Genomic DNA, 25,339 nt, shown 5'->3' with positions numbered 1-25,339 from the left:
TATAAAATATCTTGAAGGGCTGTAACTTAAGGGAAACTCTTGACTCAATAATGTAGAAATTATTTTTAAATACACTTAAAAATATGGTTTTAAAGTTTTAAAATATGATTATCTTGAGTACAGTATTTCTAGACCAACTTGGAAGATAAACCACAAGTATACTATAGATAAAGGGCTTTTTCCTTCCTGCCTTGGAAAGAAAATTGGCTATCTTTGATAGATTTTTAGTAATCATGATACATGACCTTCTTTACAACAGGATCTAGTTTTACCTAGCTTTTGCCTAGCACCAAAGTTTTCAAGTCTGTAGAGTTTAGGCTAGTAAAACCAAAAAAAAGGTTCTGGTTTTGTACGTAAAACCTCCAAAAGTCAAAACAGTGGACTTTGGTGTCTTCTTTAACCCACCCCAAATATGGTCCTTTAAAATGCTGGAGTCCATTTGCTCTTTCCCTGATAATCCATGAGATGCAAAAAAATGAAGGCGGGCAGCAAGAACCAGTGGGTACTTGGGTGTTTTCTTTTTTTCCAGAAATTTCTTCCTATAAGGCAAGGACATGAGCAAATGAACCTCAGATTTGAAAGTTGCTGTTTTGCAAATAAGGCTTATTCTAGAAATAACAATTTTCACAGATGGGGAGAACTTTAAAAATTGGGTGATCCAGCTGCCTTCTTTGCAGATGAAGAGCAAAGATGCGAACAGGTCAGGTGACTTGCTGAGGTCACGTAGTTCATTTGCGGCCAAATTCAGAACTGACCTTCAGTCCTCTGGTCACCTGGCTCCACATCCCACCATGCCTCTCTTTGTGTTATGCCCCTGGGGGTCACCAGCTTGCCTCCCACCATGAGACGGAACCTCAGGTAGAAACTCCAATGAAGAGAGGGCAATACTTTCCCCGCTCTTGACCCGTGGGAGTGGTGGGCTGGGGATTGGGATGGAGTGGGTATCATCTTTAGTAGGTCCCAGCGTCTGCAGAGAGGATGAGATTCATTTCTTGATTCATATTAATAATAAGCCCATTTGGGGCAGAAATTGGACTTGCAGCCAATTTTGTAAGGAAGTTTCACAGCCAGACCATCTCTAGACAAAGAATTTCAAAGTTTCTTTTTTTTAAACCATTACTCAGAGCACTGAGAGTTGAAATCTCACAGTAACAACAAAAATAAAATATTTCTTATTATAAAGTGGTCAACGAGCTGAAAAGCAGTACCCTCTTTTAAAATAATTTTTCTTGCCCTTTTTGGGATCACCAATAAGCTGAATCTTCCCATTGGGGATGTGATTCTGGTTTAATCAGTACAAATATTTTGGAAAATGTTTTATAACCTATAGGTTTATTGATTTCAAAGATTACAAATCCATTTGCCCATCTATCCATCATCGACCCACCCATCTGAGAGCAGATTGGAAGAGTTTCCCGTGAAGGACCAACAGCTTACATTGGTAGGTAGCCTGGGAGGACTCGGTACTTCAAACTGTGGTTTTTCTACTTGAAAAGCATATAGATCTTAATTTTCAAAACACAGTTCCGTTTATAACCGAAAAGCAGGAAGTTTTATTATGCAGCCAACACTGTTGATTATCATGGAATAACCATCCTTCCTTCATGCCTGCTAATGTGTGTCTTTATTCTGTTTTCTTGCCGGTGATATGGGTGTGGTACCCAGCTCAGAAAGTGCCTACATGACAGGTACATGTGTTAGTTCTTACTCTCTAGCTTCGTCTGATGAGATTTCTGTTAAGTTTGTGATCATCAGTAGCCAACTTTTTCTAGATTAAAAACATAAGCCTTTGTTGAAATGTTTTGTTATTCTAAATTGGGAACACCCTGATTTTATATCAAATAATTCATTTTTGTTCAGTTACCACAGAAGCCAGTTCTCTAGGGGCTGCTGCCGTTGTTAATTTATATTTGACCTTGTTCTGAAAAAAATATTTAAGGCAGGGGAACTCTAATTTAGAACTTGCTGGTTCTGGCTTTGTTCATTAGCTGGACCTGTGAAAATTAGTCCACTTCTCTGAGAAATCAACCTGAACATTTTAATAGAAACTTCAAATGCCACCCTAAGTCCTGGGATTTCTTTGGACTCTTGATCATTGTGTCAATGAAAGTAGTTACAACTGCTATTCCCATTATACAAACAGGGAAACAAAGACTTAAAGAGACCCAGTGACTTACCTAAGGTTAGTAGAGTATAGCCACAGGGTTCTTAGCTTAAACACTTGGCTAGACTATCTTTGAATATATACCGGGGGTGCAAAAAATGTATACATTTTAAGAACAAAAAATGTATACATTTTAAGAAAGGAAAACTGTATTAAATTGCAATAATATATACCAAAAACAAAAGATGAATACAAGTCACGTTTGACTTCTGCAATGACAAGAGATACTCAGAGAGTCGTCCAGACACTTCTGATTATGGCGAACTGCTGCTTGAGCAACGTTGACCAAAGTGTCCACATGTATACATTTTTTTGGCACCCTTGGTATATATGTGTCCGTTTCCTGGTGGTCATGCTACTGGGAGCATCTGTCATGGGCACAGTGGGAAATATGTGGACTCTGCTAGAAAGCTCCTGGATTTTCGGATTTTATAATAGGGTATTTGCCAGACCATGTGCCTGGGAGTCAGCAGCTGCTACAGTAGATGGGTGTTTCTATGAAAGAAGAATAGACTTAACCAAGTCACTCTGGGCTGTCAGGAGTTGAGAGACATTGGAACTACAGAAAAACATTATTAAAGATGACTCTTAAGATGTCAAGAGGGAAAAAATGACTTCTTAGGTCAGAAAAGCAAAAGCTATCACACTGTATGAGCCGCATGCTGAGGGATGGCTTCTTAATGGCGGCTTAAATGCATTAGATTAGTCTGCAATGTGGATTAAGGGACTGTGGGATTTACTAACTTCTGTATTAAAGAACAGCCCTTCAAATGTTCCTCTGTCATAAAAATGGAACCACTCTGATCGAATTTAGATGCAATATTAAAATTATTCTTTTGGTGATGCTTCCTGGATGTGTTAAAGTATCAGAAGTAGCAACTGATTAAACCGAAACTTGAGCACGTGAGGGTTATTCAGCGCTAAATTCTGTTGCTAGAGGTTTTTATTTTTTCCCCCTGAAATGTACTAAGAATTTTCTTCCTTTACATAATTTATGGTCATTCTGCTGTTTCAATGTGCCAAAAAAATGTTCTCAGCGTCTTGGCAGTGTTTTGGAATCTAGTGTATTATCTTAGTGTTAGGGTATATATACAGTGAACACTATATATTAATGGTGGTATTTCATGAGCTGAATTCTCTCTAATGGTCAAAGAAAAGAATAGGCTGTTAAGTTACATATGGTGCTTAGCATGCTTTAAAGGAACAATGGTGGGAAATATAATTCTTCCTCCTCCTGTGGCAGTATGTAGTTCTGCTAACCTAAAAAAAGACCTAAAAAAAGATGACAGTGTACAGTGGGGGTACCAGTGTAAAGTGGGGGTACTGCTGTGCACACACTCTGTGGCCCACTTCATAGTTCTAGGGTTCCATGGGCTCCAGAGAGCCCTGTGGAAATCATGAAGCATGAGGGACAATTATGAGCCAGGGTCTTCTCCTTTTCCATCTAAGGACAAGCAGATGTGGCAAAGATGAGGGTAGGGGGAGGCAGGAAGGTTCTGTTTTGAATCCAGGCACATAATGAGGAATATAGTTGACCGATAAATATCTGTGCGTTTGGAGTGGGTGTTAGGAGCGTCCAGGAAACCTCACCCCTCTTGCCCTTCAGAATGTCTCCTGGAATCCCCAAAGTAGTATATGTTCTATGTTAAAGAGTATTTTTGGAATTTATTCATAAATATTAAAAAAACAAAACCACAAAATCATCAACTAGGAATACTGGTTAGATCTCATCACAAACAAGTCACACCATTTAAGTTTTAATTTCTTTTGTCCTCCTTGGATAAGAATCTCTCTCTCTTTTCCTGTTATTGCTCAGATTTAAAGGAATTTCTTATGTCAAAGAAACAAGCGAGTGTTTCTCTGTGTCTGTCTGAACTCAGCAGAAGGGTATCCAAGTACTTAATCCAAATGGTGTTAAATAATTGGCTTCTGGCTGAACTGTGAATTTGCAAATTCTAAGAAAAGGGAAAGTTTACATTTTTCCAGCTGCCAAATGTTGGGCTTCATGGTGAATCATTGGCACAGACTTTCTAAGCCAAGTGTGAGTACTGCCTTGGGGCTGCTAGTCCAAGGCTGGGGAAGCATGACAGGTTTATGTAGGTGCTTGGCCACAGCTCAGACACTGGGGTTTGGGGACCAGCCTCCAGGGCCCGCGTGACTCCGCCTAGAGAACATCTTCGCTTGTCATCCCCTGTATAGGGTCATCATGGACTGCTGATTCAGGAAAACGGACCACTGCCCAGGGAGGAGCTGTGCTCTTTTTCTTCTCTGTCTGTTGTTAGGGTGTCAGTAAAGGAGAAGGCTTACTCACTTGAAAGCTTTGGATTACCGAGAGCAGTTCAAAAGAGCCTTTGCTGGTGGGATTTTCTCCTTGCTGAAGTGTTTCTTTGCTCCTAGAATGCTATGCTAAAAGGAAGGGAAAGATGAAAGATAAACCCTTTTTTAAAATACGTTTGAGTAGACCCATCACAGAGAAAATCCTGAGATTTCTCAACTAGCAATAAGTGGCATTACTGCATTTGGGAATTAGAAAAAGGGTCCACAATAAAGTTATTTGGGAATTAATTCATCAGTTGGTCATCCCAGGCACGGAACACGTTGGAATTCGCCTCATGGTGTTTGGAAGCTGGCAGCCTGGTTATATAACCAGAAATGCAAGACCTGCCAGCCGGCCCTCAGTGAGCCTCCGGGGAGCTTCGAGACTATAACTCTTTCCAGAGTTGGCCAGCCCTGCCAATTAGATGCCAGTGGCCTGGGGTAATTTGGGCACAGACTTCAGGCTTCACAGTTTTACAGATGACATGGTCTGTTTTGGGGATTTTGTCCTCAGTAACCTCCACCAACACCAGAGGGAAATAAGTGAGGGGCACATATTGCCCCCTTCCCCTGCTTAAAGAAAATTTTTTTGATTGTGGTAAAATACACATAACAAAACTTACCATCCTAACCATTTTTAAGTGTACAGTTCAGTGACATTAAGTACCTTCACATCATTGTGCTACTGTCACCACCGTCCATCCACAGAAATCTTCTCATCTTGGAAAACTGAAAGTTCGTACCCATCAAACGATGATTCTCCATTCCCTCAGCACCCACTAACCACCATTCCACTTTCTGTCTCTGTGAATTTGACCACTCTACGGACCTTATGTAAGTGGGATCATATAGTATTTTGTGACCGGCTTATTTCACTCAGTGTAATGTCCGCAAGGGTCATCCATGTTGTAGCACGTGTCTTCCTTTTTCAGGTTGAACAATGTTTCATGCCAAGTATATACCACGTTTTGATTACCCGTTGAAGGAGGGTTGTATTGCTTCTCCCTTTTGGCTGTGGTGAATAATGCTGCTATGAACATGGGTGTGCAAATATTTCTTTGAGTCCCTGCTTTCCATTTTTGGGGACATAAACCCAGAAGTGGGATTGCTGGTTCATATGGTAATGGGTTCCCTTTTGGAAAAAGGAAAGTATCATGATTACCTGTGACTACCCTAAGAGTATAGGCCCTGATTGCCTACACTGTCCTCCTTTCCCCCCATTTGTAGCCCACAGACCTCTGTGGTCACAGGCTTGGGGGCAAGGAGGAGGCCAAGTGTCTTGTCTCAGGCTGAGATCGCCAGTGTTGACCTACTCAGTTTGGCCCTACATCTGAATAGCCCACTACAGCATGAAGAGAACAGATACATTGAAGAGAATGTCATATAAATGATTCCCCCTTTCTCCTTGTTCTTTCCTTTTTTTTCTTTTGAAAACTAATGTTTTGGTCTCTACACAGCTACTTTAGCCTAAACTCCAGTAAATCAATGGCTGTGCATGGGAGTCACCTGGTTACTTACTGACAGGTGTTATGATGGAATTGGGTTTGGGGTCAGACCTGGGTATGGGGATTCTGGAGAGCCCCCGTTGAGTCTAATGTGCACCCAGGTAAATGACTGACTGGAAATGAATATTTTCTCTATCTCTTTCTTTCTGTCTTGTTTTTGGTTATTTCTTTAGAACATATCTGCAGATTTGTAAATCTCAGCCCAAACTTTAAAGACTTTTAACGGACATTTTTTTTTAAATTAATGAGATTGCATGATGTAATTTTGAAACCAAGCATGAGGAGACCTGGGTCATACATACTCTTGTGTATGTCATTATCTAACCAGGATGATGAATTACTTAACTTGTCAGGATCGCAGTGCTTTTAAAAAAAAAAAAAAAATCTTGGCTTTAAAATTAGAATATGGATCGGCAAACCAGTTAGAAGAATGAAATTGATGATTTAAAAACAAAAATGTCCCCTCTAGCTCTAACGTGCTCTGAATGAACAGGTGAAATTGATGGGGAGTGAGGGAGGCTTTGACCGTGAACTCTGCCATGTTCTAGCCATAATGAGCAGGAGAATAAAGAACCCCACATTAGGTGCAGCTGGGGGTTCTGGGGCCTCAGACACAGCCTCAGGGCAGTTCTGAGCAGCAAATGAAAGGATACGAAATAAAGATCTTGAAGGCTCTGTAGCTGTTAAAAAAGCAGGAATGTTGTGCCAGGCAGACTGTTATAATGGGGACATTTTAAGTGATGGAGAGAACATAGCAGGACTCTGGTCCAATGGAGGAGTGTGTCAGAGGCCCCTGTCTCCTTGAAAATTGTCACCTCCTTGCCACCACACACCATGTGCTATAAGCTGTTTACGCCAGTATTTTTTTTCTTGGGGATTATTTCAAAGTGTATACTTATTTCTCTCCTCCTCTGATCCTATTCAAGGAATGTGAACGGCTCAGGTTTTTGTGTTTGTTTTTTTCTCCCCTCTCCAAATTAACACAGCTAATGCGATTGAATGATGGTGCCAGAAACTATTAGTGTAGAAAACCAGAGGCTGCAGTCCTGCCCTGGACACCTCCAGGCATGGAATTTTACTTCCACGGTGATTTGTGAGGCCCATGGGAAAGTGAGAGGAGGTGGCCTTTTGGGGGTGGCCAGCTCAGCCTCTGGAACTGGGAGCGGGAACCAGCCCCATAGCATGTGGCCGTCAGAATGACGCAGGGAGGCGTGTGAATACAGCCGGCTGCTGCAGCTGGTGCACTTGACTCTGGGCAGTGCGTTCCCAGGAACCCGCAGGACACCGAGAACCATGAGTGATGTATCCCAGATCTGCCAGATGTGGAAGCCAGCGTGAGTCATGTCGGACCAATCGTTAAGAAACGTTTTCTGGGTCATCTGGGCAAGGAACACTGGCTGTTTCCCCTGCTATCTGGGGCTGGAGGCACCCAAGTCCACACACCAGGATTCCCCAAGTTCACCATCATCTGTCTAAAATTACAGCTTGGTTCTCTGAGCAGACACGGTGCAGAGCCCAGACTCTTTGATGGTCCCTGGCTTGTAATTTGTTAAAGGATTTCACCACTTTGAGTAGTGGAAGCTGGAGGGAAATTACTTAATTAAAAACATACATGTAAGTTGCGGTGAGGTTTCTATACATTCTATTAAGATCAGATGTGGGATGGGATATCTGAGAAGCCAAAAACTCTGCTGGCATTGCAGCCAATAAAATGTCAGGAATCATGGTCTTTTTTTCGTTGTTAGATATGAGCAAGATAACTCATGGTGAATAACAAATTTATTTGAGAAGTTATAAGCTGACTTTTACAAAACTCCTTGTGGGGCAGCCGGATAGCTCAGTTAGGTTAGAGTACGAGCTCTGAACAACAGGGTTGCCGGTTCGATTCCCACATGGGCCAATGAGCCGCTCCCTCCACAACTAAATTGAAGACAACGAGCCGTTGCTGAACTTTCGGAAGGGCAGCTGGATGGCTCAGTTGGTTAGAGCACGAGCTCTCAACAACAAGGTTGCTGGCTCAATTCCTGCATGAGATGGTGGGCTGTGTCCCCTGCAACTAAGATTGAAACCGGCGATTGGACTTGGAGCTGATCTGCGCCCTCCACAACTAGACTGAAGGACAACGACTTGGAGCTGATGGTCCCTGGATAAACACTCTATTCCCCAGTATTCCCCAGTTTAAAACAACAGCAACAACAAAACCTCCTTGTGGATATATAACGTACAACCAAAAAAGTAAATGCATGAATTTGTTGGGTAAAATTTCACAGCCAGGTAGCTGTAGTGGGGTGAATAGTGCCCCTCCCCGCAAAGAGATGTCTCTGGGAATCTCTGTGAATATGATTTTATTTGGAAGGGGGGTCTTTGGAGATATAATTAAATTAAGAATCTTAAGATGAGATCATCCTGGATGGACCCTAGATGCAATGACAGGTGTCCTTGTAGGAGACAGAAGAGGACACAGACACACAGGAGAAGGCCACGTAAGGACAAAAGGCAGAGAATGGAGAGATGCGGCCACAAGGAGCCGCTGGAGCCACTAAGTAGCTAGAAGGGCAAGGAGCAGATTGTCCCCTAGAGTTTTCAGAGGGAGCCTGTCGACAACTTGATTTCTGACTTCTGGCTTCTATGACTGTGAGAGAAGAAATTTCTGTGGTGTTAAGCAACCAACTTTGTAGTAATTTGGTCCCAAAACTAAAACAATAACCAACACCCAGATCAAGAAACAGAATGTTACACAATCCCAGCAGCCCCCTCCTGCCTCCTTCCCGTCTTCGCACCACCTCAGGATAACCCCTCTACTGACTTCTGCACCATAGATAGGTTTTATGCCCTTGAAACTTAGTTACAGCAGTCCCTCCTTATTCTTGGTTTTACTTTCCGTGGGTTCAGTTACCCTTCGTCAACTTCAGTCCGAAAATATCAAATGGAAAATTCCAGAAATGAGCAATTTATAAGTTTAAGATTGGGCACCCTTCTGAGTAGCGTAATGAAATGTCCTGCTGTTTCGCTCCATCCCGCCCCAGATGTGAATCATCCCATTGTCCAGCGTCTCCAAACTGTATATGTTCCCTACCCGTTAGTCACTTTGTAGGCATCTTGATTATCCGATCGTCTCTATTGCAGTTCTTGTCTTCAGGTAACCCTTATTTTATTTAATAATGGCCCCAAAGCATAGGAGTGATCCTGGCAATTCACATATGCCAAAGAGAAGCCATATAGTGCTTCCTTTACGTGAAGAGGTGAGTACAGTAAATAACATAGTTTGAGAGACCACATTCACTTAACTTTTATTACAGTCTACTGTTGTAATTATTCTATTTTATTATTAGTTATTGTTATTCTCTTACTGGGCCTAATTTATAAAGTAAACTTTATCATTGGTATATACAGAGGGTGCCAAAAAATGTATACACGTTTTAAGAAAGGAAAACTGTATTAAAATTGTAATAATATATACCGATAACAAAAGATGAGTACAAGTCACGTTTGACTTCTGCAATGACAAGAGGTGCTCAAAGTGGTTACCATCAGCATCCAAACACTTCTGATTATGGCGAACTGCTGCTTGACCAAAGTGTCCACTTGTATACACTTTTTTGGCACCTCCGGTATGTGTAGGAAAAACCGTGGTATGTCTAGGGTTCGGTACTATCTGCTGTTTCAGACATCCACTGGGGGCATATCCTCCCACCAATAAGGGGGATTCCTGTAAGTGGAATCATACAGTATATAGTTTTCTGTGTCAGGCTTCTTTCACTCAACACTGTATTTGTGAGATGTGTCCTTATTGTTGTGTTTAATCCTTCTCATTGCTGTGTAGTGTTCCATGATGTGACTATGTCACAATTTATTTCTTCTTCTCCTTTTGGGGGCATTTGAGTAGCTTCCTATTTGGGGCCATGACAAATAATACTGTTAAGGGTTCTGTTGTGTGTCTTTTGGAGAACATATGTGTGCATTTTTGTTGGTTATATTCTCAGGAGTTGGGTCATAGGTTATCTGTATGGTCAGCTCTGGTAGATATTGACAAACAGTTTTACAGTTCTTTTTTTAACTATCCAACCATATTTGGAATCCTTTTGTTAAATGGAGACTCCAATGGTGAATTCAATAACCATTCTTTAATGTGGATAATTTATAAGGTCTAAAGGTTGGGCATAGAGTATTCCCGGAGCAAGTCCTCCCTTCCTTACATAGGAACTCTGCATTCACAGTGAGCGATACTCCATGTCTCAGAGTAGCCCATTAACGGGGTGGGCAAGTGTTAGAGCACACCAGTTTCTGGGAATCAGAGACGCTAGACTACTGCCTGTGAATTTTAAATATTTTTAACCCATTGCTAGAAAGATGAATGACACAGCTGCTACATCCTCCATTTTGAGCCTATGAAATAAATGTGCAGCCTTTTAAGCGCTCCAGGTTTAACTCTCCAGCTTTCAAGTTCTATGCTCTATAACTTAGGAAGCCACCAAGTGATAAGCAGTATTTCTAAATATCCTGCTTTGATAAGTATGTGAAAACAGTGCTGGGGCAGCGGAGTAGATGAGATTGAATTCAGAGTCCCCAGCTGTCTAATGAGGAGGTGCAGCTTTGAATTTGCCCGCTGCCCTTAGATCCTTGTGGAAATAGGGGAGGGTGGGTTTGACCTTGAAGTACTAGAATGGAAGTTGGAACGGGGAAGAAGGTATGGTGGCAGCAATCTAACCATCATTATGAAAGATAAGTCTTTGTTTTCCTAATACAAAAGCAATGTGTCTTCCTTGTAGAATGAATCAAATACAGAACTCATGAAAATACCCACAACGCTGACACCCAGAGTTAACTACTGTTGAGTATATTTGCATACCCCGCATACATACGTCTTTCTTCCTGTGCAAACATTTATTTCTGGTGTGAGCCCTGGAGAGTTCTCTCTTACGTGCCTGCTTTGTGTGGTGAGCAGCAAAATCCAAGAAGGTGTTGTCTCTGTCAGCCTCGGTCCCCAAGTGACTAGAAGGATCTGAGCACTCCTGTTGATTTGGATGAGCAAGCAGTAAATTGTCTTTTCTGAGCCCTGGAGATGTTGGGGTTCTTTGTTACCACAGCGTAACTGGCCAATCCTGAATGGTTAGCTATGAGCATAACATACACGGCAACTTACTGGGAGAGAACATTTGGCTAATTCTCTTATACTGTCACAAGGACATTAATAGAGAGGTTTTTTAAATTTTTGTTTCTTTAACTGAAGACATAGAATCAGCATTTGAAAAGTACTGTAGAGATGGAACATCTTTGGATATGGGATAGTTGATCTGTTGTTGGTCATCTTTCGTTTGATTATTTTCCACTTCTTATGCTTATGATTTTGGAAATTCTGAAATACAAATGGATTTTTGGTGTTGCTGGGAATTGAATTCCAAGAAGAAATTGTTGCAGGAATTACAGAGAGCACTTTTGGAATTGTGCCAAGTGCAATACTTGTCCTTAGAGGCAAAAAATTCCAGAGAGCACACTTGAATTGGGGGGAAAAAAGAACACAATTTCAAAATACACCGCTCTAACAAATACTTCCATGAGGGAGACATTTCCCCTTCCCTGCTATTTTTTCTTCTCCATTTCCTCCTCCTATTTAACAGCCTATTCTTGGGTATGGTAATTCCCCCATGTAAATTATATGAAAAATACTTTCAGTCCTCTAACTGCATATCCAAATATGCAACTTTTTAACTAGTTCCAAGAGGCTTCTAGTCCCATTCATGGCTCTCTTTGAGTTGAGTCATATTGCTTGAGTTATTACTTTGTAAAAACCGAGTTAGGTTGGGTCCATTTATGACAAGTGTTACCCCAAACTTGAGTCCCAGTGTCCCCGTGTTTATTCTGTAGTGATCTAGTCAACAGATAGCCCAATATTTGAATTCTACTCTGAGACACATGGAAAGCAGTCACGATTCCCCTTAAGTTGAGCCTGCCTGAGAGCTTAGGTGCAATTAGTCCTAGTAAGGATGGTTTTCACCTCTGTCAGGCTTCTTGAATGATTTTAACCCAGACTCATACATGGTGATTGAAAGTGTTAATGTTACCACAGAAAGTTAGCAGAATTATTTATATTTAGAATAGAGAAAAGAAGGTTGAGGATGATAATTTCAACAATGGATAAGTGATTTTTTTAATGAAAAATTCAAGTCATACATAAATAATCCATATATATTTAGAGTAAGAAGTCCCTGTTCTCTCTCTTTTTTTCTAATCAAAGTTTATTGGGGTGACAATTGTTAGTAGAGTTACATAGATTTTCAGGTGTACAATTCTGTATTACATCATCAATAAATCCCATTGTGTGTTCACCACCCAGAGTCAGTTCTCCTTCCATCACCATACACTTGGTCAAGAAGTCCCTTTTCCACTTTCCCAATTCTGCCCTTCTCTACAGAGGTCACTGTAGTAAAAAAGAAAGAAAGAAAGAAAGAAAGAAAGAAGAGAGAGAGAGAGAGAGAGAGAGAGAGAGAGAGAGAGAGAGAGAGAGAGAGAAAGAAAAGAAGTACTATTTTGTACTTTCAGATCTTATTCTTTGCATTTACAAACATGAGAATAAGACTTATCTAGGTGTTTTTTTCAAACATAAATGTCCACACAAGACATTATTATAAATTCACTTCAAATTTTTAAACTTATAAAGGAATTCTCTGTGTGGGTACAGTTATATCTGCCACAGTCTTTGTAGCAGCAGCTCATTAAATGGATGAATAAAAATGTAACAACTATTCCCTTCATGATGGAAGTTTTTTTTTTCTATTACAAATAAGATAAACCTCTGTCTCCATAAACTCTTAGTTTATTTGCTTCTTTATGTCTTCCTGCATATGTGTATTTTTCCAGGATGGATTCCTAAGATGGAATTGTTGGTCCACAATACAGACATCTTCATTTCTGATACATCTTGCCTTTCCAAAAGCTGTACCATTTTATGGTCCTACCAATAGTGAACAGGTGCCTGGTTCTGCACAGTGTCTCCAATGCTGCCATTTTGTAACTCTTTTTAGTTTTTGCTAAGCTGTTGAATAAAAAAAATCATGGTTGATTTAATTGGCTTTTCCTGATTCTTAATGAGGTCCCAACATCTTATCTTATGTATGTTTATTGTCCATATGTATGTCCTTTTCAGAAACGTGTCTCCTCATATCTTTTGCTCATTTTTTAAAAATGAGTTGTTTACCCTTTTAATTGATTTTAGGAACTCTTTATATATTTTACATATTAGGACAATTAATCTTCAATATTATGTTACAAATATTTTCTCTCGGTCTATTTGTTATTGCTTATGTGAGTGTATGTTTATGTTTTGTTTGCCTTTTTATTGTAGAGGAATTTAAAATTATTTTATAATCAATCTTTCAGTCTTATCTTTTGTGACTCCAGATTTCATGTCTTGTGTTGAAATGCCTTCTACCTCCTAAGACTATAAAAATATTCTCTCTTTTCTTACACAGTGAATTTGGAACCTGACCCTATGTAAAATAGAATTCCTCTCTACGTTTCTCCCCGTATTCCAGTTCTTTAACGTACTTAAATAAAATTTTATTCCTCTCTTTGTGTAGGTCTTGTACATGTGTTTTCTTGTTGTTGTTAAGTATAGTCCTAGACATTTTATGATTTGGGTTGCTACCGTGAATGGGATCTTTTCCAGAAAAGTCTGATTAATTGTCCATGTTCACTCAGCAAACAAATAAGGGCTGTGTATTTTTTGCTGGTGTTTTGCTTTTGCAGCAACTGAAACAGGATGGCACTTCCGGGGCATCCCCACTCATTGTGTGTTTTGGTTTGGGGCAAGTGGTAGATGGTTAGGCTGGTGATGGTGGAAGTGTTGAATGGAGGGAGCACCCCAGCAGAACCTTGGCTGTGCATGCCTGATACCCTGAGTCTTGTCCAGGACTCCCCTTGACTGTTTAATAACAGATGGTCCAGCAGGAGACAAGGTGACTCAGTAAAGATAACTTTGTGACCTTAATAAGGAATATCTGATGGTTTTATCTCCAAATTTGAATGTTCTGTTTTTTTCTCTGTTACTTCTATTGCCTTGTCTTCCATCATATTTATTGGGTATGTATAGAGTTGCCAGATAAAATATAAGATGCCCAGTTAAATTTGAGTTGCACCTAAACAAGGAATAATTTTTGTACTATAAGTATGTCTCAAATACTGCATGGGACATACTTATACTAAAAAGTTATTTGTTGTTTATTAGAAATTCATATTGAACTGGGTGTCCTATATTTTTATGTGTTGAATCTGACAACTCTACCTTACCTAAAGCAGACACATGATCTCTCCCTTCAAGTAACTTACCTTCTAGGGATGAAGAAAGACTGTAGGGAAACTATCTGTATTCCTCACTGCTGCCAAAGGGCTCTTTCTAACTAGATCTCAAGCTCTCTTTATAAAGATGAGCCTTCTCATTCATGGTCTAATCTCTTGCTGGGCTCTGGGCTCATTTCCCCACCACTAACAACCATGCCATGCCCAGGTCCTCTTTTCTCTTCTCTTCTCTTCTCTTCTCTTCTCTTCTCTTCTCTTCTCTTCTCTTCTCTTCTCTTCTCTTCTCTTCTCTTCTCTTCTCTCTCTCTCCCTCTCTCTCTCGTAAAAAGTACGTAACATAAATGTACACTCTTCATAATTTTTAAGTATACAGTATAGTATTGGTAACTTTATCACATTGTACATATGCACATCGTTGTACAACAGATCTTTAGAATGTTTTCATCTTGCATGAAATTCTACTCATACAACAACTTCTGTTTCCTTGGCAACCCTGGTGACAACCAGTCTGTTTCTGTTTCTATGAGTTTGATTACTTTAGATACCTTATATAATTGGAATGTTGCAGTATTTGTCTATTTTGTGATTGGCTGATTTCACTTAACACAATATCCTAGGTTCATCGACGTTGTAGCACATAGGATTGCCTTATTTTTAAAGGCGGAATAATATTCCATTGTATGTATAGACCACATTTTCTTTCTCCGTTCATTGATGGATGGATGCTTCCACATCTTGGCTATTGTGAATAACGCTGCAATGGACAGGGGTGTCAAATAACTCTTTGAGATTTTATTTTCAATTCTTTTGGATTTTTGTATACCCAGAAATGAGATTGTTGGATCTTTGTACAGTAGTTCTGCTTTTAACTTTTTTCTTTTTTTAAAATTTTTATTTATTTTAAGTGCATTTTTCCAGGACCCGTCAGCTCCAAGTCAAGTAGTTGTTTCAATCTAGTTGTGGAGGGCGCAGCTCACAGTGGCCCAGGTGGGTCTCAAACTGACAACCTTGTTGTTAAGAGTACCACTCTCTAACCAACTGAACCAATGGGCCTCCCCCTGCTTTTAACTTTTTGAGGAACATCCATACTGTTTTCGCAGTGGCTGTATCATTTTACATTCCCACCCATAGTGCACAAGGGTTCAAATTTTTCCACATCCTTGCCAACACTTGTTATTACCGGGTTTTGTTTTGTTTTTGATAGTAGCCATTCTAATGGGTGGGAGGTGATATTTCATTTTGGTTTTGATTTGCATTTCCCTGATGAAATGCAAATGTGATTTTGAGCATCTTTTCATACACTTGTTGGCCATTTGTATATATTTCTGGAGAAATGTCTATTTAAATCCTTTATCCATTTTTTTATCAAGTTATGTTTTTGTTGTTATTGCATTATGGGAGTTATTTCTATATTCTGGATAGTAACCCCTACCCTGACATATGGTTTGCAAATATTTTCTCCCATTCCGTAGGTTGCATTTTCACTCTGATGATTGTTTCCTTTGCTGCACAAATTTTAAGTTTGATGTAGTCTAATTTGTCTATTTTTGGTTTTGTTGCTTGTGTTTTTGGTGTCATAGCCAAGAAATCATTGCCCATTCTGGTGACTGAAGCTTTCCCCCTATGATTTCTTCTAGGAGTTTTATAGTTTCAGATGTTAATATTTAAGTCTTTAATCCATTCTCAGTTCATTTTTGTATATGGTGTAAGGGTTCATCTTCATTTTTTTACATGTGGATAATCCAGTTTTCCCAAAACCACTTGTTGAAGAGACTGTCCTTTTCCCATTGTGTAGTCTTGGCACCTTTGTTGAAGATTATTTTACCATATACATGAAGCTTTATGGGCTCTCTATTCTGTTCCATTATTCTATCTGTCTGTATGCCAGTGCTATACTGTTTTGATTACTGTAGCTCTGTATTAAGTTTTAAAATTAGGGAGTGTGAGCCCTCCAGTTTTATTCTTCTTTTTCCACTACCACCCCTTCTCCCACTAACTCTATGACTCCTACCCTCTGGTCTAAGCCAAACTGAGAAAAATAAGAACATAAAAAGTTTTCCATAAATCTAGCCTCTTCAGGTTTATTTCTATATATCTCTTCTTTAGTATAAAGAGATTGTCTTTATACTAAAATTATATCGTTTTCTATTTTTCGATGTAACAATGCTGTTCTTTTAGGATATGATGGTAAAAGCAAGTTATTAACATTTTTAATTAATATGAAATAAAAATTGTAATGTAATAACTCAGTAAAATAAAAGTTGGCAATCCTGTGTTGGTTTCTAAATTTTGGGAGTGGGGGGAATACTAATAAATAATGCTTTATATTTTTATTCAAAGTAACACATGCTCATGTTACTTAGAAAAATATATCAAATACCGTATTTTGTTGTGTATAATGCGCACTTTTTTTGCCCAAATTTGTGAGGGAAAAATAAGGATGCACATTATATCTGGGTAGTACTAATTCTGTACCTGTATAAATGTTTTACATTCTTTTATTTATGCTTATGAGTTAAAAGTAACTCTAGAAATCAATAACGATATCTGTATGCCAAATAATACCTTGGAATACAATAATTGGTTTTGTTCGACTTATGACAAACTTGCAACAAGGAAGAGTTTTTGGCCTTCTGTGATGAGTAAATATTGTAAACTTGTTACCAGTACATACAATTTCTTGTACCATAATAAGTTAAAAAATAAATGTTAAAATTCCTTTATAATACAAAAAACATGTAAACAAATAAAAATTTGAATTAAAACCTTGCAACGAAATTTTTTTTCCCCCCTGAAAGTTTGGGCCAAAAACATGGGGCGCATTATACATGGCAGAATACCAGTATTAAGGAACTTGGGGTGAACAGCTGATCTGTTGCCTCGCCCTTTTCTACTACTGCCCAGAGGCAACTACATCTGTTTTTAGTTCTTCCATTGGTGGGCCTTCTTAATATTATTTTTATTTTATTTTATATATTACATTTTATTTATTTATTTATTTATTTATTTATTTATTTATTTATTTATTTATTTAAGCTCATCAACAGGTTTTATTTGTCACATGAAAAGTCTGAATTTTAAGCGGATTCTTGGCCTGGGAGCTGATGTCCATCAGCTTGTTCAACTTTAGCACCTATCTCACCTCCAATAGCTTTTCTGGAACTGCTACTGTCACCATGAAGCACCATAAGTTTTCCCAATTCAAACTTGGGCTTCTTCAGCATCTTGGCTTTTCTAACAAAAGACATCATGGAGCAGATAAGTAGATTGGCGAGCCTTTCTACGTCTTTTCCAGTGCTATCTAGAATCAATATATTGACCACTTCTTTCAATTCATTTTTGTCTGCTCTTCTCGGGTCATGGTTTCCATCATCTTCTTCCGGATTTGGTGGACCTATTGATGCTGAGCATAAGAGGTCTTCCAAATCTGACTGCTGCTTTTTTTAGTAAAACCACACAGAATAGCCATCGGTAGTCTTTTTTTTTTTTTTCCTTATTGGGGAAGGGGAACAGGACTTTATTGGGGAACAGTGTGTATTTCCAGGACTTTTTCCCAAGTCAAGTTGTTGTCCTTTCAGTCTTAGTGTCGAGGGCGCAGCTCAGCTCCAGGTCCAGTTGCCGTTTTCCAGTTGCAGGGGGCGCAGCCCACCATCCGTTGCGGGATTCGAGGAATCGAACTGGCAACCTTGTGGTTGAGAGCCCACTGGCACATGTGGGACTCGAACCGGCAGCCTTTGGAGTTAGGAGCACGGAGCTCTAACCGCTGAGCCAGCGGTAGTCTTGACATCGACATGAGCTTCAGTCGTAGTCGGCCATCGTTTGACCATGGAGCACATTTTGTCACGGGTAAGATCCAGGCCATGGACATGAGTCAGGCAGTTTTTTGCCTTGAGCATCCTCAGTAATTAACTTGAATTTTCTAAATGCAGGTTCATCATTCTATAGATCAGCTGGGCTCACTTCCAAAACACGACCCGTGAGACCATCAGATGCGATTTTGGTTCCTTGAGTTCTCCTGACTAGTGTTTTCCCAGTATTTCTTATATTAAACATTGCTGGTGCTTTCACAGCATACCAATCTTTCTAAGAAAATGTGTCAACCACTTTCTCCTTGGTTCCCTTCTTGCCGCCTTTTGTAAGGCACTTATTCTTGCCGACCACCATGGTGCTGCTCATAGAGCCAAAAGGCCTTCGTAATTTTAAATGAATTCTTATATGCCGTTTCCCAACTATCAATTTTAGATGTATTCATTTTCCTCCCCTCTAGTGTGTCAGTGAGTTAAGGAGGATTTAATTTGCTTGTGTTAATACTACCCCTCAGCTCTCCAGCCCCTCCTAATGGTTAGTTTTCAACAATTATTAGATTGGTGTAGAAGTAATTGCGGTTTTTGCAATTTTTTTAACCTTTTAAACCGCAATTACTTTTGCACCAACCTAATATTTTTAGTAGTTCTCTAGGTTACCTTTGTTACTCTCTGTAATATATTTCTGCCGCTATACCCCCATAAGAAAAAATATGGGGGAGGTAAACTTTCTGAATCCTAGCATGCCTGAAAATATCTTCATATTGGTCTTCTACTTTGTGACTCAGTTTCGTTGTCTGTACAGTGGGGTGATCATAATTGCACCTACCTCTTAGAGTTATTAATGAGGATTAAATGAGTTAGCATATAAAAAGCTGTTAGACCATCTTTAGTCCATAATAAATATGTTTGGTAAACATTAGCTGTTACCGTTGTAATGGAAGCACATTAGATGTGCTAGAGCTTTCAGCACTCTGAAAACCTGGTATGGATAACAGCAAGGTAATAAGAGGAAAGTTTGTGATTAAGTAAACAATCCTATTACCATAGTTGCACCATAGCCCATGAATTTTTCTTAGTGCTTTTCTTCTCATAAAATCATAATCAGTGTTTTAGGATTTACTTGTATTTTTAGGTCAGTAGACTGTTTTCAACTCTCCAGATTTTTCAGTAAGGCGCAGTCATTTCCAGGAAATGGATTAAAATTGTAATGCAAATTTGGTTTAGATGCATGAAAGCCGTTTTGGAAGGTAACAATGCAAGCTCCTTGAGGAGGATGGAAAATTTATGATATTGAAGATTTACGGAATAGGTTGGCTAGGTTGGCGCAAGTGCAAAAGCAGAAAAACAAAACCATCAGCCTGATGGTCGTCTAGTGGCTGCTTGGAACACTATTGAAGGAGAGTGCGGGCAGCATTTAGGCTGTTGACAGAACGTGAGGTCTACCACAGCTTAGTAGCAGCATTCGTCATTCCTAGCCTCACCTTAACCCTTCCTTATAAAGGAAAGCACATGGCGTTATTAGGAAGCCCTGAAGGGAGACTGGGTCTAGTCTTGGGGACCCAGGGAAGCTGTCTGGGGAAGTTTGAGTGAGTTTCATTTAGACAAAAGAAAGGAGGTTGAGAGAGCCGTAAGTGCAGACTCCTAAGAGGAGGGAAGAAGGTGGGTGTATCTGAGGCACAAAACTCTAAATTGGAGGAAGGCACTTGCAGGAAGAAGCACCCGCTCACTCAGGGCGTCTGTCATGGGCCACACTGAAGACTAGGCTTTATTCCAAGAGCAGGTGAAGGGATTTGTCTTGGGAAGCAACAAAAACAGATTTGCAGTGAGGAGAAGGGAATCGAGTGCATCTGGGCACTCCTCTTCGGAAGCTATTATAGGGTCCAGAGGGAGGTGGTTGTATCTTAGACCAGGGAGACAGCTGTCAGATGGAGAGAAGTTAGTGGGATTGAGAGTTATTGAGAAACAAATCTACAGGACGAGCTGGGGTGTGGGGTGTGGAGGCATCAAGGATGACAGCTCCTAGATTCCCCACTTGTAGAACTGGGCAAAAGGTGATAGAAACTGGGAGAAACCATCTCACTGATGGAACTACTTCATCTCACAAATGAGTGTACTGAAATTTAGTGAAAGTAAGGGACCCTGGTTCACAGAGCTGGCCATAGCATTCTGGTGGCCGGTTATGTCTTCAAGGGAAAGGGGGCCACGTTGCCCAGTCACTATCTCACACACTGGGTACCTTCTTTGCAGCCTTGGTATTTTCTCCAACCTTCCAGGAGTCTGTGGAATAGGACCACTTGACCACTCTATTTGAACATAAGTTGTTTTCATTTTCTTTCGTATCAGCCTTGAAGTGTATCAGCAAATGAAAACAACATTGTATAAACGAAACACAAAACAGCTACCCATTTGTCCTGTTTTCTCAGGTAGGTGCAAAACTGGTCTTATCTAAAGCAGCTGAAAAGGCACAGATGGAATAATTGCGCTGCTCTTCCAGGAACAGGCAACCACATGTGTAAAACTTGAAGAACAAGTTTTCAAACCTTCTGCTGCAAAGAGCTCTAAGGAAATGACTAAAATCCTTCTAGAACCCATTTCTTTGTGAGCAAAGGGAAGACATGGACAATGATTTTAACAAAGCAATGCTAAGGATATTTGTAATTTGAGTCATCTCTCAAATTTTTTTGTTTCTTCGTCAGTTTAGCTAAAGGTTTGTCAATTTTGTTTCTTTTCAAAGCACCAACTTTTGGTTTCATTGATTTTTCTCTGTTGTTTTTCTATTTTCTATTTCATTAATTTCCACTCCAGTTTTTATTATTTCCTTCTTTCGGCTTGCTTTAGGTTTAGTTTGCTCTTCTTCCAATGTCTTCAAGTGGGGGGTCAGGTTATTGATTTGAGATCTTTCTTTTTTCATAAATTCATTTACAGCTATACATTTCTCTTTAGGAGCAGATTTAGCTGCATCTCATGCACTTTGGTATACGGTATCTTCATTTTTACTCATCTGAAAGTATATACTAATTTCCTTTGTGATTTCTTCTTTGTCCCATTGGTTATTTAAGAGTTTAATAGCCACATATTTGTGAATTTCTCAAAATTCGAATTTCTTTCTGTTGTTGCCAGAGAACATGCTTTGTATGAATTCAAATTAAATTTACTGAAGTTTGTTTGATGGCCTAGCATCTGGTCTGTCCTGGAGGCTTCCAGGTGCACTGAAAAGAGTGTATTCTGCTGGGTTGAGTGCAGTGTTCGATAGATATGTCAGGTCTGGTTGGGTTTTAGTATTGTTCAATTCTTGTTTCCTTGTTGATCTCTTGCCAAGCTGTTTTATCCATTATTAAAAGTGGGATGTTCAAATATATGGTGATGGAAGGAGAACGGACTCTGGGTGGTGAACACACAGTGGGATTTATAGAGGATGTAATACAGAATTGTACACCTGAAATCTATGTAATTTTACTAACAAATGTCACCCCAATAAATTAAATTAAAAAAAAGAAAGTGGGATGTTGAAGTCTCCAACTATTGTAGTTTAATAATCTATTTCTCCCATCAATTCTGTCAGTGTTTGCTTTCTGTATTTTAGGGCTCTGTTAGGTGCATACATGTTTATAATTGTATCTTCCTAATGGGTTCACCCTTTTATCATTGTTCAGTGTTCCTCTTAATCTCTGATGACATTTTTTTGTTTTAAAATCTCCTTTGTCTGATGTTAGTGTAGCCATTCCAGCTTTCTTATGGCTATTGTTTGTATGGTATTTGTTTTCTATCTTTTGCCTTAGTTTTTTAACTTCGAATCTGAACTCCCTTGTAGACAGCACATAGGTGGCTCTTGTTTTTTATCAAGCTTGATCATCTCTGCTTTTTAACTGAATTGCTTAAAACTCACATTTAGTATTGTTGCTATAATTGGATTTGTATCTGCTATTTTGCTTTTTGGTTTCTGTATCTCATGTCTTTTTTATTCCTCTCTTCTCCCATTATTGCTTTCTTTTCTTATTAAGTGAATATTTTCTAGTGTAGCATTTACATTATTTTCATGATTTTTTGAAACTTTTAAAAAAGTTATTTTCCTAGTAGTTGCTCTTAGGCTTCCCACATAATTTATGAATTATAATTTATGAATCTATTTCAGAATTATACAAACTTAATTCCAGTGAGATATAGAAACGTTAGTCCTGTATACAGTAGGTCTATTCTCTCTTCCCTCTTTCTGTACTATTGTTGCTATGCATATTACATCTGCATATGTTATAAACTCAACAACACATTGTTATAATTATTACTTTGTGTAATTTTAAGTCTTTTGAAGAAACTGAGAGAAGAAGGGAGAGTTTATAGAGTTTGTCTTATTAACCTTCTTATTTACTGATTCTGGCTCATTTCATTTGTGTCTGTGGATATGAATTACCATCTGGTACCATTTCCTTGCTCTAGTACAGCTTTGCTCCCACTCACTCATTTGTGCTGTCAAATATATTGTCAAATATATTACATTTCTAATTACATACATATTGTTTTATACTATTGCTTTTTAAAATCAATTAAGACAACAAGAAAAATATGCATTTTATACTACTTTTAAAATTACGAGTATATAATTACCTTTACTGGCACTCTTTTTTTCCATGTGGATTTCATCTGGGATTGTTTGTGATATTTGAGGTGCCATTTATATTATCTCCTTCCTATTTGTTTTGGAAAAAAACCAAAACCCAAAACAATACACAGCAACAATAAAAAGGGAAATTCTCTTCAGGTCTTCTATTTTCCCCTGCCAATTCTATAACGTGAATGTTGTATGAGACTGTTAACCTTAATACACAGTGGCAGTCACCATGCTGTTCGTGGTTGCCCATCTGTCTGAATGCTTGATTTTTCCCTAAAAAGAGAGATAACCGTGGTTAAAAGTTGTCGGCCAGTACACAACATACCTGACGCCCAAGCACAGAACCAGAGGATAGAACTGTTCTAAAACATAGTAAGAACAGGCTTGTAATGACCCTCACCAACCTATAGCTTAAAAATCAAAGCATAGGAGAGAATTTTAATTGCCTTGCTCATTTTGGCAAGATAGTGTTGTTTTGTTTTCTTCCTACTCTCCTATGACTATAAATTATGTTTTGTTGTGCTTTTGTTTAATCTTGTTCTGATTATGAAAGTGCTACATGCTCTGCTCACTGAGATTATTTAGGCAATTCAGAAGAAAATAGAAATTTCCTAACCCAGAGATAACTACTTTTAATACTCTGAACAGTCTGTTCTCTCTCTCTGAATGTGTATTTGTTTATATGTACATATAATATTTCAATGACATTTAAATTTGGATTTAGGTTGTTTTAAGCCTAAGAGTAATAATAGCCATGTTCCCATCTGTTTTTCTTGCTTCTGATTATAGCTTCGCGTTTATCACCTAAGATTTAATATGTAGTGTTCCTATTTTTATTTTCTGTTAATTGTAACTGTAGTTTTGATTTCCATGATAACCAAGTTTATCAAAAGGTTCTTTTAAATTTCCAAGTGTTAGGGTTTTGCTTTAGGCTTCTGGGGCTTGGGGTGAGGGGGTGAAGGAAGGGGTGACAATGAGTCCTGTATAGTTTCTTCTTGGAATTCATTGTTTTTTTTCTTTTAAACATTCTGGCCAGTTTTATTAAAGAAAAATTTCGCATGATTTACTTTTCACCAGTCTGTCTCAGCATGCTTCCAATGATGCCAGAATCATTGGGATCAATGATAGCCATGTGCAAACTCGGTCGTATTTTCCACACACTGTGCCCAATTCAGCATTGTTTCCACTGTAGTGACAGACACCAGTCATGGCCAAGATGGCATAGCAGCTCTAATTCAGATTTCCTCAAGGCTGGGCAGTTGTAGGCGAGAATGACCAGTTTGGCATTACCTTGTCCCATCATTTTCAGAGTCTGCTTATAGCCTAGCATGTATTTTCCACTTTTTACAACAAGCTGGAGCCTAGAGTTGATTGACTCTAGTGACTTTTCGTCTTTTTTGCTGCTACCATCTTCCTGCCTCAGGTGTGGGACGGCCCCCACCCAAGAGCAGCCACCAACACGGCTGGAGAGCGAGAAAGCTATTCAGGTTTTTATTGTGGTTTACTATACTACATGATTAATTTTTATGCGTTCCATGAGCACATAGAATGAAAATATAGCACCTTTTATCATGAATTAAAATTACTTCTTTTTATTTGTTCTTGTCTAATGAATCGCTGATCATCTTTTAATTGTGGCTATTTGTGTTTCATTTTTAGTTTTGCTTCTTGTAAGCAAAAAACTGCGTTTTGTTTTTTTCAACCCAAGATGAAAGTTACCTCCTTTTAATATGGAAGTGTAACTTCTATTTATGACTCTAACTACTAGTATGATCTTATTTCATCTTATTTTTATATTTTACTTTTCCTGTAACATCTGTTTTTCTATGCACTGTAGTGTTGCTAGTGATTTGAAAGTTTTTAGTTTTTCCTGTCGTTACCTGTAGGTTTTGCAAAAGCACTCTCAACCTTTTCCTTTTCCTGTTATCACTGTCCAGGTAATCGGTATTTGGAGTAGTACTTGTGTCTTCCCTTCCTCTTTTCTGTTCTTTCATGCCACCTCTACCTACAATAATAGGTAGAATTCAGGATGTTATTAATGCTTTTTTTTGCATTGTATATTAATTGCATTGTATTTCTGTCACTATTATATTTACGATTAGACATAACTATGTTGTTGGTTTCGGTGTACACTACAGATGTACCCTCTCTTGAGCTCATGATCTTGATACTTCTAATGACATCTGAAGGAGATCCTCTAGTGCTGTTTTTGAGAACACCTGTAGGGCTTGTGTTTGAGCCCTTGCACGTGTCCCACAGCTGGGCATTAGGTGACGTTTTGGAGGAACTCTTTCCTCTCAAAATTCATTGGCTGGTGTTTCTTTGTATTCTTCCCAGCAACATTTGCTTCTGCCTCTTTACCTAAATTGCACTGGCACTTGCCCGCATGGCATTTTGGGTGTATGCTTTGTCTAGTTGTTGGCCCTCTGTTGTTACTCCATCCTTGAAGCCCCTTTCCGGCCCTCATGGGACTGGCCTAATCTCAGTCCTGTTCTCTTCTTTTCTCTTCCACCTCCTTCAAATCATCATGCTTGGGGAGGTAAAACTGTGTGCTAGGTAGATATTAATTAGTGATACTGAAAGCTCGCTTTTGTTGTGGGCAAGCATATAAATCATATTTGACTGGCTTTTACCAACTGAAAAAATT

The 25,339-nt window shown here is 39.1% G+C and overlaps 1 protein-coding gene and 1 pseudogene across 2 annotated transcripts in view; one reads left to right on the top strand and one right to left on the bottom strand.

The window, feature by feature from the left end:
- The window catches only part of PITPNC1 (phosphatidylinositol transfer protein cytoplasmic 1), a 218,309-nt gene that overhangs the window by 65,587 nt on the left and 127,383 nt on the right, over positions 1-25,339 (top strand). The window lies entirely within an intron of this gene.
- On the bottom strand, positions 23,756-24,102 carry LOC308488332 (large ribosomal subunit protein eL30-like; annotated as a pseudogene). The gene has a single exon. The product of its transcript is annotated as a large ribosomal subunit protein eL30-like (transcript).

The sequence above is a fragment of the Rhinolophus hipposideros genome (assembly GCF_964194185.1).
Source record: "Rhinolophus hipposideros genome assembly, chromosome: 20".
In the NCBI taxonomy this organism is placed as follows: Eukaryota; Metazoa; Chordata; class Mammalia; order Chiroptera; family Rhinolophidae; genus Rhinolophus; species Rhinolophus hipposideros.
The sequence above is the reverse complement of the archived record's forward strand: the minus strand, read 5'-3'. Positions and strand labels throughout refer to the sequence as shown.